Raw genomic sequence first — 14,551 nt, 5'->3', positions numbered from 1 at the left:
TTCCAGGCATAAAGCCTACTTGGCTAGGATGAATAATTTTAGAGATAATTTTTTTAAGTCGATTGGCTAGAATTTTATCATATATTTTATAATCTACATTTAGTAGTGAAATAGGTCGATAATTAGATACCAAAAGAGGGTCTCTGTTTGGCTTAGGGATTACGGTTATAACCGCCTCAGAGAAGTGGTTTGAGGAGATGTTTTCAGGGGACAAGTCATTAAATAGGTTTAATAGAAAAGGAGAGAGGTCTTGCTTGAAAACCTTATAAAACTCTGTGGGGATCCCATCGGGGCCTGGGGATTTCCCAATAGGGGAGTCTTTAACGGCCGCTTGAATTTCCTTCTCAGTTATTGGTACTTGAAGGGAAATGATGTCATTTCCTGTCCATTTAGGACAATCTAATGAGGTTAAAAAATTTGTTATTAATTGTTGTGCTTCAGGGGCTTCTGATTGATATAATTCAGAGTAAAAATGGTGAAAAGCCCTAGAGATACCTGTCTGGGACGTGGCAATGTTATGATTGGATGTTTTTATTGCAGAAACCTGGACTTTAGATCTTTTCCTTTTAAGATAATTGGCTAATAATTTACTGGATTCATCTTTTTCAGCCTAATGTTTAGAATGAAATTCAAAGATCTGTTGACCAGCCTTTAAACTTAGCAGTTTATTTATCTCGTATTTTAACTTACAGAGAGTAGTAAGGAGAATGGGATTACCTGCCTGAAAATATATGTTTTCTGTTTCCTTAATTTGAGATTCAAGCTTCAAAATCGAAGCGCAATCTTTTCTAGTTTTATAAGCAGCAAGAGAAATGAGTTCACCCCTTAAAGCAGCTTTAAAAGCCTCCCATACTGTGAGCGTATTAAGGGTAGCAGAGGAATTATTGTTGAAGAAATCTTGAATGAAAGCTTTTATTTTCAAAGAAATATCTTTTTCGGCAAGAAGATTTAAAGGGAGTCTCCATAATGGGGACCGTCTAGTATATGTAGAAAACCAGTTCAAGACTAGTGAGACTGGTGCGTGATCAGAAACAGTGATTGGAGAAATGTTAGAAGTAAGTTTTGACCAGTGGCGTTCCTAGGGTGGCTGACACCCGGGGCGGATCGCCGATGTGCCCTCCCCCCCCCCCGGGTGTAGCGCGACCCCCCACCCCACCCCCGGCGAAAGGACCCCCCCCCCCCCGGGGCAGAGGGAGCACGGAACGAGCGGAGCCGACAGGTGCATGGCACCCCCCCAGCGGCGTGCACCCGGGGCAGACCGCCCCCACCTTGGTACGCCACTGGTATCGACTCAGTTAGAGTATTAGAGATTAAAAAGTAATCTAGTCTGGAGAAACTTTTATGAGGAGAAGAAGAAAATGTGAATTCTTTAGCTGTCGGGTTGCATAGTCTCCACGGATCAATGATGCATTTGATCGATGAGAGAACGCAAAGCAATAGAGGACTTTGGAGGTGTTACTTTGGTTTGAGAATGTCTATCAAGGTGATAGTCTAGAGGTATATTAAAATCCCCGGACAAGATTATGGGAAGAGGATCTAATGATTGTATTACTTGAGAAAGATTTATAAAAAAACTCAGGAGTATCAGTGTTCGGAGCATATAACTTAACCAACAAAACAGAGACATTATTAATACACACTTTGACAATTATCCATCTACCTTGTGAATCAATACTCTGATCCAAGATAGTTGGATTGAGGTCCTTATGCAACAGTATTGAGACTCCGTGTTTCCTACCTACTGAGGGAGAGTCTATGGAGGATGAAATCCAATTTCATTGCTTAATAAGTGGCAGAGTAGAGGCACAGTGAATCTCTTGTAAGAAAATTATCCCAGGTTTACGTTTTTTAAGATAAATCAGAAAATTTTTTTTTTTCGCTTTACAGGATGACTTAAACCATTAACACTCCAAGTCACTATGCTTAAAGGGGACACAGGATTGGATTGCGCCATTGGAAATTATAAAGAAAGATATATAAATAAACATTTTGCCCTTTATGAGATAGACACCTAGAAAAGTAAGAAAAAAGGGAGAAGGAAAGCTGACTAACAAGACAGAAAAACGGCATATAGAACTGACAGTTAGTTCAGCCCAGAAAATGCAACGTAGGTAAGAGAGACTGAGAGGAGAGACGAGATGACACTCAAAGAGAAACCCTGTATATTTCAAAGATATGAAAAACAAGAAGTACTTAATATGCCACAAGCAAAATTTTTTTTTGTTACATTTGTACTCTGTGCTTTTCCACTCATGGCCAGTTCAATGCAGCTTACATAGTGGGAATCAAACTCAGTTCCTCAGGACCAAAGTCCACCACCCTAACCACTAGGCCACTCCTCCACTGTTGCTACTATTTGAGATTCTACATGGAATGTTGCTATTCCACTAGAAGTCGGCCCTTGCAGATCACCAATGTGGCCGCGCAGGCTTCTGCTTCTGTGAGTCTGACGTCCTGCACGTACGTGCAGGACGTCAGACTCACAGAAACAGAAGCCTGCGCAGCCTTCTACAAGGAATGTTGCTAGTGGAGTAGCAACATTCCATGTAGAATCTCCAATAGTATCTATTTTATTTTTGTTACATTTGTACCCTGCACTTTCCCACTCATGGCAGGCTCAATGCGGCTTACATGGGGCAATGGAGGGTTAAGTGACTTGCCCAGAGTCACAAGGAGCTGCCTGTGCCTGAAGTGGGAATTTGAGTCAGTTCCTCAGTTCCCCAGGACCAAAGTCCACCACCCTAACCACTAGGCCACTCCTCCACTCCGTGTTGCAGTTACAAAATGATTTCAACTTTCGGTGTTTCTTTGTGATTACATACTATGAAACGCACTACCAAAAACCGTGAAAACAACGTATGACCACCTAAGCTTCCGGAAATCACTAAAAACCAACCTGTTTAAAAAGGCACACCCTACCGATCCAACTTAAATGTCTGAACTCTGCAACACAAGGAAACCAAAGCACGTAATGGACATAGCCCAACAAATGTGGAGGAGTGGCCTAGTGGTTAGGGTGGTGGACTTTGGTCCTGAGGAACTGAGTTCGATTCCCACTTCGGGCAGCTCCTCGTGACTCTGGGCAAGTCACTTAACCCTCCATTGCCTGACGCAGTGAGTCTGCCATGAGTGGGAAAGTGTGGGGTACAAAAGTAACAAAAATAAAAATACATAACATTGAAAAGAAAGACAAAACTTTAGAACCATTTATGATAGCAAGTGCAGTAATAGAAAGATATAAGTTCAACATGAAGGGCTATCACAAAATAACGATCTGAAACAGAACAATATGATTAAGCAGTAGCTTTAAACATCCTCTCTATGAGAAAGAAAATGCTGTTGTATTCGTATGAGAATAGGAATTATGGAGACATGCCATGAGACTGCAATTGGTCTAGATATATTTACAACTGGTCAAGAGAATCAAAAAAACGTTGTGGAGTGTTACTTGCACGCGAGCTGGATATTGCACTCCGTAACGAGCTCCAAGAGATTTAAGGCCGGCTTTAAGATCCAGAAAAGCTTTTCGATTTCTAGCAGTAGCTTTTGCCAGGTCGGGAACAACCAGGCGTCAAACTGAAGATCTTTTGCCTTGCCAACTGCTGTAAGTGTGGATAAGGCTTGTTGAAAACGGAGAAGCTTAGCAATAATCGGCCTGGGATTTTGCAGGCCTTGTTTGTAGTGAGATGGCGATCTGTGAGCTCTTTCGAACTCAAGCGGGAGATCGGTTTTTAAATGTAGAGTTTGCGCAAGCCAGGTAGAGAGAAATTGAATGACATCAGTACCCTCGACTCCTTCCTCAAGACTCAAGAAGAAATAGAAGAATCCTTACGTTGATTCTTCTATTTCCGTTGGAGAGATCTTCAGTTTCTAGTTCCAGCTTACGAAAACGCTGTTCAGATTTTTCCTGTTGTTGCCATCAAAAGTGCAGTTTGGTCCGCACGTGTCTCTAACGACTCCACTCGGAGAGAGAAAGCTGTTAGGTTGGAAGAAAGGGATTGCAAATGCGCTTTGAGATCACACGTTGTTTGAAAATGTTTTGTGGTGAGTTCTTTTAGTGTTTTTATGTCTGCCATTATAATATCAGCCATGGAGGGTGGCAATCTTGATTGTGAGACCTTTTCCGGCGTGAGCGGGTCTGTTTTCGATCGCTTAGAACCCGTCAGAGGTAGGCTGGCCGGATCCGTTTTCGACGTTTTGGATAAAGACATGGCTAAGTTAGCGATTTAGTTGAGTATTCAAGAAGGAAGATCCGGAAAAAAAACTATGTTTTAGGACGATGTTCTGATTGAAGCAGGGGAGAGCAAAACTTCAAGCGTCCATCTTCGTCAGTTGCTCAACCTATTGACTGTTGTCTCTAATTAACAGCCAATTATTACATTTTGTTGTGTGTACAACTGACTTTGCATGCTAACCATAAAGTTGGGTGACCGATTTTATTAGTGTGGCTTCCTTTAACGTGAGCTTCCTCTCATATGAGGAAAGGTTAAAGAGGTTAGGGCTCTTCAGCTTGGAAAAGAGGCAGATGAGGGGGGATATGACTGAGGTCTACAAAATCCTGAGTGGTGTAGAAGAAGTAGATCGATTTTTTACTCATTCCAAAAGTACAAAGACTAGGGGACACTTGAGGAAGTTACGTGGAAATACTTTTAAAACAAATAGGAGAAAATATTTTTTCACTCACATAATAGTTAAGCTCTGGAACGCTTTGCCCAGGATGTAGTAACATCGGTTAACATATTTGGGTTTAAAAAGGGTTTGTACTAGTTTCTGGAGGAAAAGTCTATAGTTTGCTACTGAGACAGACATGGGGAAGCCACTGCCTGCCCTGGGATCGGTAACATGGAATGTTGCCACGATTGGGGTTTCTGCCAGATACGTGTGACCTGGATTGGCCACTGTTGGAAGCAGGATACTGGGCTAGATGGACCATTGGCTATTCTTATGTTGGTATCCCTTCACAGGATGGACACAACTCCCCCACCCTCCAAGTAACATAAGACCTAGGAATCAAACCAGGAACCTTGCACATGGCAATACACAGTACAAATCATCTGAGCCACCCACGAAACATTTTTAAACTGCTTTCACGCCGCTCTTGATCCGTTTTCGGACTCATTTGGCGAAGGGAGTGGGCAGTGCGTGACCTAGCCTGTGAACGGATTCATCTATCTGGTCTAAATTTCAGGGTGCACGAGAGACTGGCTGAGCCCGGAAAGCAGAAGCAGAAGTGCAGTGCAGGCCACAAGTCAGCGCAAGAGTGACCCTGACTCAGGATATTGCACGAGTTCCTCTTTCGAATCTATTTACGTGGTGAGTATGTAACAGCCGTACATCCTGCACCTGGAGGCATGTACTACAGATAGGACAACAGAGGGAGAGAGAGTAGCAGGCCAACCAGCTCACATCTAAAAATATGAAACACTTTCCATTACCACCATGCTGCTGATTTCTACAGACCACGCAGTGCCTAAGTCATACTCCAACCATCTTCAACTGGGAAGAAGGTGAAATGACCTCCTTAGACTAAAGGGAAAACCAGCGTAAACAAAATCCAGAAGAGTTTTCATTCATTCACCGTTGCACAAGAATGACAGTCTCTTTACAGAAAGCAGCAACTTGGGAATCTGGAATATTTTAATCTTGCTGACAGGTCAGAACAGTCTCACAAATACTTATTTTGGTTTTCTTTCTGGGTAAACTGTTCCTTAAGGGTGAATCAAGGAGGCAGGTACAGGACCATGAAACATTTCCAGAGCCTGTATCAAGAAACATGACTCCCACAGCCCAGAGTCTGTCACTGTCGGACCCTCGGCAGGCTCCACCAGCAGAACCCAAAAGGGATGCTACACGTGAGCGGTCGAGACCACGCAGATCCTGCCTCCAGATGTCACGAGTTCACATAAGCAGACATCTTTGGATAATTCTCACAACGGCTGAATGAAAAGTACTGTAACCCACTGATAATCGGGTTTTCTTCAGAGCCAACACAGCAGCGAAGGTGCCAGCCTGAAGCTGCTGAAACTTGTTTGTCCAAAAATCCTCACTTTTCTGACCATTTATCCCAGAATTCTGCATGGCAAGGAGCCAGAACATCCAGCCAGCAGGACTGACGGAGGCCAGAGAGCTACAACAAACACAAGGAGATGTTCCTACTGACAAATCACAAACCAGGCCTGCCCAATGAACCATCACTCACACACTCCCCCAACTAGAGCTGCCAAGTTACCCAGTTCTCCGAGGGAGACTTTTGGGCCAGAGTAATGTGGTATTTGTATCTCAGATTCCACCAATTGAAATCAGCGCTGCAGGTCCCATGATGCATCAGTATAGAATTGTTAGAAATCTAGGACAGGCCTAAAATCTCTCTCCTGGAACTGGGTAACGACAGCTCTGCCAAATATGTGTATGAACATGGCCAAGACCGAGCTCATCGTCTTTCCACCAAAACCCTCTTCTCCTCTTCCTCCACTCTCTATCTCAGTCGATAACTCCCTCATCCTCCCCGTCTCATCTGCCCGCAACCTCGGAGTCATCTTCAACTCCTCCCTCTCCTTCTCTGGGCATATCCAGCAGATAGCTTTCTCTTTAACATCAGCAAAATTCGCCCTTTCCTCTCTGAGCACACCACCCGAACTCTCGTCCACTCTCTCATTACCTCTCGCCTTGACTACTACAACCTACTCCTCACTGGCCTCACACTTAACCATCTATCCCCCCTTCAATCAGTGCAGAACTCTGCTGCACGTCTTATATTCCGCCTGGACCGATATGCTCATATCACCCCTTTCTTCAAGTCACTTCAATGGCTCCCGATCAGGTACCGCATAGAGTTCAAGCTTCTCCTTCTGACCTAAAAAATGCACTCAGTCCACAGCCCCTCATTACCTCTCTACCCTCATCTCCCCTTACGTTCCCACCCGAAACCTCCGCTCACAGGACAAATCCCTCCTCTCAGTACCCTTCTCCACCACTGCCAACTCCAGGCTCTGCCCTTTCTGCCTCACCTCACCCTATGCTTGGAATAAACTTCTTGAGCCCATTCGCCAAGCCCCCTCCCCGCCCATCTTCAAATCTTTGCTCAAAGCCCACCTATTCAATGTCGCCTTCGGCACCTAACCACTACACCTCTACTCAGGAAATCTAGACTGCCCCAATTTGGCTGCCCTATTTTGACTGACTGTACATTTGTCCTTTAGATTGTAAGCTCCTCGAGCAGGGACTGTCCTTATCTGTTAAACTGTACAGCGCTGCGTAACCCTAGTAGCGCTTTAGAAATGTTAAGTAGTAAGTAAGTAAATATGTGTCCAGCATCTCCCCCCCTCAAACCTGTGTCCAGTACCTCCACTTCCCTTTCCCTATACACCCAAACAGGTTTCCATCATATCCCCTAACCCTTTTCTATTCCCCCGCCCAATGTGTCCAGCATCTCCCCTTCCCTTTTCTATCTCCCCTATCCACCCCAACATGTGACCAGTATCTCCATATCCATTCCCTATATTCCTCAAAAGGTATCTAGCATCTCCCCTTCTGTACCCTCCCCCAGGTTTCCAGAGCTATAGCTACGTGATGCCAGGTTCCACGTTAGGAGTCACCAACCAGGAAAAGGATCTAGGAGTCGTCCTTGACGGTACTTTGAAACCCTCTCCTCAGTGTGCTGTGGCAGCAAAGCAAGCAAATAGAATGTTAGGTATGATTAGGAAGGGAATGGAAAATAAACACGAGAATGTTGTAATGCCTTTGTTTCGCTCCATGGCGCGACCGCAACTTGAATACTGTGTGCAATTCTGGTTGCCGTATCTCAAAAAAGATATAGTGGAATTAGAAAAGGTACAGAGAAGGGCGGCGAAAATGATAAAGGGGATGGACGACTTCCCTATGAGGAAACGCAGAATTGGCTTGGGCTCTTCAGCTTGGAGAAAAGACAGCTGACAGAAGATATGACATTGCCCCTGGTACAAACTAAGTACCTGAACATATGTAAACTGCTTTGAATGTAGTTGCAAAATCCTCAGAAAGGTGGTATATCAAGTCCCCTTTCCCTCCCTGTACGTCTAGCCCCATCTTTGGCCGTTTTCAAGTCCAAACTTAAAGCCCACCTCTTTACCACTGCTTTTGACTCCTAACCACTACTCACTTGCCCTGTCCTTTTATCCTCACCTTTTATCCTCACCTTATCCTTATTTGTTCTGTCTGTTTACCTGTCTTATCTAGATTGTAAGCTCTTTGAGCAGGGACTGTCTTTTTGTGTATGGTGTACAGCGCTGCGTATGCCTTGTAGCGCTATAGAAGTGATAAGTAGTAGTAGTAGCAGTAATGTAGAAGCCTGCCCTTGCAGATCAGCAATGCAGCCGCACAGGCTTCTGTTTCTGTGAGTCTGACGTCCTGCACGTACGTGCAGGACGTCAGACTCACAGAAACAGAAGCCTGCGCGGCTGCATTGCTAATCTGCAAGGGCAAGCTTCTAGATGGAATGTTGCTAGTGAAGGAGTAGCCTAGTGGTTAGTGCAGTGGAACGTGGGATGTTGTTACTATTTGAGATTCTGGAATGTTGCTATTACTTGAGATTCTACATGGAACGTTGCTACTATTGGAGATTCTAGATGGAATGTTGCTATTCCACTAGCAACATTCCATATTTAGATTGTAAGCTCTTTGAGCAGGGACTGTCTTTTTGTGTATGGTGTACAGCGCTGCGTATGCCTTGTAGTGCTATAGAAATGATAAGTAGTAGTAGTAGTAGGTATATAAAATACTGAGTGGAGTAGAATGGGTAGACATGAGTCGCATGTTTACTCTTTCCAAAAATACTAGGACTGGAGGGCATGCAATGAAGTTACAAAGTAGTAAATTTAAAATGAATCTGAGAAAATATTTCTTCACTCAACGTGTAATTCTGGAATTCGTTGCCAGAGAATGTGGTGAAAGCAGTTAGCTTAGCAGGGTTTAAAAAAAAGGTTTGGCTAGCTTCCTAAAAGAAAAGTCCATAAGCCATTATTAAAAGGGACTTGGGATAAGCAGCATAAAATGTATTGTACTGTTTTGGGATCTTGCCAGGTGCTTGTGACCTGGATTAGCCACTGCTGGAAAGAGGATACTAGGCTTGATGGATCTTTGGTCTGTCCCAGTATGGCAACACTTACTTATGTAAGTGATTGACCTCCCAATTAGAAACAGAACAACGTCATCGCTAACATACCTCAATCTACACCTCCCAAACTGCAAAGGTGTCAAGTACAAAACATACTATGCATCCAGTTTCTCCTTTCTGGGTAGTCAACTTTGGAATGCTCTCCCAAGACCCATCCGAGCTATTAATAACTATTTACCTTTTGGGAAAATGTTAGTCCCAGTTTTTCAAGCAAGTTTACCCTAATGGACCAGCTTAATTCCACCAGATCACCTACGATACTCCTGCTAAGACGTCGACGCTTACTCTGACCCCAATGTTATACTCAATCCCTCATCTTCTTCCCTCCATCCTTTACCATTTCCCTCTCATTCTCCTTCCCTTTCACCTATCATATCCTTGTCTACCTTCCCTATTCTAGTTCATTACGTTCTTTTCACATGTCCTTTGTAATGCCTTTCATAATGTAAGTATATATAATACTGTTCCTACATTTCCTTGATTTTACTGTATTCTTTACCATGTAAGATGCTTTCTTTTACTATGTAAGCCGCACTGGACCTGCTGTATGTGGGAAAGAGCGGGGTACAAATGTAATAAATAAAATAAACCCTAAAGAATAGCAAAATTCTGGAATCCTAAAGAGTGACAAGATTCCATGCAGAATCTCAAAGAGTAGCAACATTCCATGTAGAACTGCAAAGAATAGCAAGATTCTGGAATCCTAAAGAGTGACAAGGTTCCATGCAAAATCTCAAACAGTAGCAACATTCCATGTAGAACCCCAAAGAATAGCAAGATTCTGGAATTCTAAAGAGTGACAAGATTCCATGCAGAATCTCAAAGAGTAGCAACATTCCATGTAGAACTGCAAAGAATAGCAAGATTCTGGAATCCTAAAGAGTGACAAGATTCCATACAAAATCTCAAACAGTAGCAACATTCCATGTAGAATGTTATACTCAATCCCTCATCTTCTTCACTCCATTCTTTACCATTTCCCTCCCATTCCCCTTCCCTTTCACCTATCATATCCTTGTCTACCTTCCCTATTCTAGTTCATTACGTTCTTTCCACATGTCCTTTGTAATGCCTTTCATAATGTAAGTAGTTATGATCATCACAATTTATAATACTGTTCCTGCATTTCCTTGTTTTTACTGTATTCTTTACCATGTAAGATGCTTTCTTTTACTATGTAAGCCGCACTGGACCTGCTGTATGTGGGAAAGAGCGGGGTACAAATGTAATAAATAAAATAAACCCTAAAGAATAGCAAAATTCTGGAATCCTAAAGAGTGACAAGATTCCATGCAGAATCTCAAAGAGTAGCAACATTCCATGTAGAACTGCAAAGAATAGCAAGATTCTGGAATCCTAAAGAGTGACAAGGTTCCATGCAAAATCTCAAACAGTAGCAACATTCCATGTAGAACCCCAAAGAATAGCAAGATTCTGGAATTCTAAAGAGTGACAAGATTCCATGCAGAATCTCAAAGAGTAGCAACATTCCATGTAGAACTGCAAAGAATAGCAAGATTCTAGAATCCTAAAGAGTGACAAGATTCCATACAAAATCTCAAACAGTAGCAACATTCCATGTAGAATGTTATACTCAATCCCTCATCTTCTTCACTCCATCCTTTACCATTTCCCTCCCATTCCCCTTCCCTTTCACCTATCATATCCTTGTCTACCTTCCCTATTCTACTTCATTACATTCTTTTCACATGTCCTTTGTAATGCCTTTCATAATGTAAGTAGTTATGATCATCACAATTTATAATACTGTTCCTGCATTTCCTTGTTTTTACTGTATTCTTTACCATGTAAGATGCTTTCTTTTACTATGTAAGCCGCACTGGACCTGCTGTATGTGGGAAAGAGCGGGGTACAAATGTAATAAATAAATAAATATGTACTCCCTACTACCCCATCTCCCCCCTACCCAGCATGTTCCCTTCTCTTCCTCCCTCCCCAAGATGTCCAACTTCTCTCTCCTTCCCTACTCCCTCCTATGTCCAGCATCTTCCCTCCTCTTCTTCTTTCAGGTATCCAGCATCTCTCCCTGCCGCCTTCCCTACCTCCATTCTCTTCCAGAACTCAGGTCTGCCTCAAAAGAAAATTTAGTATGGAGGGAGACAAGTCTTCAAGCACTGAGTCTGCAGTCATGGTCTGCTGGCCCCATCATCTCTGATGCAAACTTCCTTTCAGATGGGTAGGGACATTGCATGCCTTGAGTGCACATGGGTGGTGAAAGGCCCACCGCCACGCTGACAGAAGTGTTCTGCTTTGCGGCACTGTGCTGCCACCTCTGAATCTGCCACCCACCTAGTGGCAGCTGCATACTGCCATGCAGAGAGATATGGGTTCAATTTCTGGTCTTGCACTGCCCAAGCAGCTGGGGTTGCTGCAGAGGCAGCACTCACTGCCCCTGGGGCGTGAGTCATAATCATCACCGAATAGTGACACCTAGTGGCCAGCTTTAGGGACTGTGGTTTCAGGCAGAACCCCTGCTGTCTACACAATGAGTGGGTTATGTAAATATTAACAATGAGTGAGATATGTGAGCTGGGGGGGGGGTGATGCTGGACACATGCCCTGGTTCCATCTTAGATGGAAAGCTAAGGGCGTAGGAGGATACTGTGGATCTGGTGGCCAGCTTAGCCGAGATTGGGTGGCAGAGCTGGTGGTGAGAGGCAGGGCTGGTGGTTGGGAGGCGGGGACAGTGCTGGCCAGACTTATACGGTTTGTGCCAGAGCCGGTGGTGGGAGGCGGGGATAGTGCTGGGCAGACTTATATGGTCTGTGCCAGAGCCGGTGGTGGGAGGCGGGGCTGGTGGTTGGGAGGCGGGGATAGTGCTGGGCAGACTTATACGGTCTGTGCCAGAACCGGTGGTGGGAGGCGGGGCTGGTGATTGGGAGGCGGGGATAGCGCTGGGCAGACTTATACAGTCTGTGCCCTGAAAATGACTGTTACAAATCAAGGTAAGATATACACAAAAAGTAGCACATATGAGTTTGTCTTGTTGGGCAGACTGGATGGACCGTGCAGGCCTTTTTCTGCCGTCATCTACTATGTTACTAAGATAAGCAGAAAGAAGCTTATGAACCCAAGAAGAGGGAAGGAATTTTTGCTCACACCTTTTTCAGTTGTAGCTGGAGAAACAGCAAAGATTTATTTTCCCTGTCTCCAGAGATATAGGCAGCAGAATGGGGTAGGCCTCTGGGTCTAAAGCCCCACCGATATTTTGGCCAACACAGCATCAGTAACTACAGAGCTTCGGGGTTAGGGCTGAATATGAGTTTCTCGGCCCCTCCAAACATAAATGGTTTCCACTTCCCCTGCCTGGAGGGTTCACAAGTTTGTACCTGAACAATGGAGGGTTAAGTGACTTGCCAAAAACGCCATTTGGGATTTGAATCTGACTTCTCTAGTTCTCGGACCATTCCTCCAGAAAACCCAATAGGATTAACTGGAAAGTTGTTTTCACTGATACCACTTGAGATCTGGGTTCAAATCATACTTCCCCACCTATATTTTCAGCATAGGTTCCCAGATGTAAAATCCAAATCACTAAAAGTGATTTTTAACTCCCCTCTGACTACCAAACTGAGCTGGGTGGTGGTAAGCTCCTGGAAACAGGAACCTATGAATCACGGACTCTATGCTATGAACCACCACATACAATAAATAACACGCTGGGTGTCGCTATTACTGTCACTCGTGTTAAATATTGCTTGCCTCTAACCCATTTCCAGGCAGTCGGCTGGCAAAAGCCCTTGGTCACAAGGGGCAAAACCTCATATCTGACAGTATCACTCATCCACATGCAGTAAACACTGTGTTCAGTCATGCAGTGAACAGTAACAATGAAACAAAAGTCCCAGACAGAAAGACTGGTGGCACCTCTGCATTACATCACACCCCACCCGGGGCTCAAGGGCTCTTCTCTCATCCCTAGGAAAAGGCAGGAGCAAGAGGGCAACCGGGTGCCTTTGGTAAGATGAGGAAACCCAAATTCAGTGGACGAGCAAAAGAGGTGCCAAGACAGACGGATAAACAACAAACACTTGCCAAATGCAAAGAACCAACCCCCAGATCCACCAGGAGGAAGGAGGCTACGAGAGAGCCTGGATCTCTCATCCCATGCTGTGGGGGAGCCAAGGAACCATCAGGAAAGACATCAGCCCCGGTTTAAGGAAGGGAGGACACTGACCTGCTGCTGACGTCTCCTCCTCTCCCAGCAGGGCTTGTTAGTAATCCGGAGAATGAAGTAAAGAGGGGAAAAGCAGCTCCCAGAATTAAATAAATAAGAGCCTGGCTGGCACTTCCGTCGGCCCCTCACGTGATGGAGAGCATTAATGACCCCCTTCTCTTCTCTCCCTCTGCCACTCTCTCTCTACCCTCGCTTTTTCCGGGGCTGGGCAGAAAGTCCGCCTCCAACTTTTCCTTCCTCTTCTTCAAGGGTTTGCTGACAGCAGACACAAGACAGACTGCAGGATGAGTGCTGCAGGGGACCGTACAGAGAGAGAGAGAGAGATTACTGCTGTGTGTATGCACCGTGAGTGCTGAGTCAGAGCAGTGCACATTCAGCACGCACTCAGAGAGTTTTATTGCAGTGCACACTCAGTACACACTCATCAGAGGATTTTATTACTAGTGTGAGCATGTGCAGTGAGTGTTGAGTCAGAGCAGTGCACACTCAGCACATACTCATCAGTGTTTTATTACACTGCACACTCAGCACACACTCATCAGAGGATTTTATTACTAGTGTGTGAATGTGCAGTGAGTGTTGAGTCAGAACAGTGCACACTCAGCACACACTCAGAGAGTTTTATTACAGTGCATACTCAGCACACACTCACATCAGGGGGGTTTATTACTGGTGTGTGAATGTGTAGTGAATGCATCAGTTTTATTACAGTGCACACTCATCAGAGGACTTTATTACTAGTGTGTGAATGTGCAGTGAGTGTTGAGTCAGCGCAGTGCACACTCAGCACACACTCATCAGTGTTTTATCACATACTTATCAGTGTTTTATTACAGTGCACACTCATCAGAGGATTGTATTACTAGTGTGCGAATGTGCAGTGAGTGTTGAGTCAGAACAGTGCACACTCAGCACACACTCAGAGAGTTTTATTACAGTGCATACTCAGCACACACTCACATCAGGGGGGTTTATTACTGGTGTGTGAATGTGTAGTGAATGCTGAGTCAGAGCAGTACACAGCCAACACTCATCAGAGGATTTTGTTACTAGTGTGTGAATGTGCAGTGAGAGTCAGCGCAGTGCACACTCAGCACACACTCATCAGAGGGTTTTTATTACAGTGCACACTCATCAGAGGACTTTATTACTAGTGTGTGAATGTGCAGTGAGTGTTGAGTCAGCGCAGTGCACACTCAGCA

The 14,551-nt window shown here is 44.5% G+C and overlaps 1 protein-coding gene across 2 annotated transcripts in view; it reads right to left on the bottom strand.

The window, feature by feature from the left end:
* Positions 1-13,475, bottom strand: part of ARAP1 (ArfGAP with RhoGAP domain, ankyrin repeat and PH domain 1) — a 319,552-nt gene extending 306,077 nt beyond the window's left edge. For both annotated transcript variants that reach the window (XM_030199983.1, XM_030199984.1), the window contains exon 1: positions 13,350-13,475. The gene's annotated coding sequence lies outside the window, so the exon portion shown is untranslated. The remainder of the gene's footprint in view (positions 1-13,349) is intronic.
* Positions 13,476-14,551: the final 1,076 nt, after the last annotated feature.

Source organism: Microcaecilia unicolor, chromosome 4, assembly GCF_901765095.1.
Source record: "Microcaecilia unicolor chromosome 4, aMicUni1.1, whole genome shotgun sequence".
NCBI classification, from domain to species: Eukaryota; Metazoa; Chordata; class Amphibia; order Gymnophiona; family Siphonopidae; genus Microcaecilia; species Microcaecilia unicolor.
Note: the sequence above shows the minus strand (reverse complement) of the source record. Positions and strands in the feature narration are given on the sequence as shown.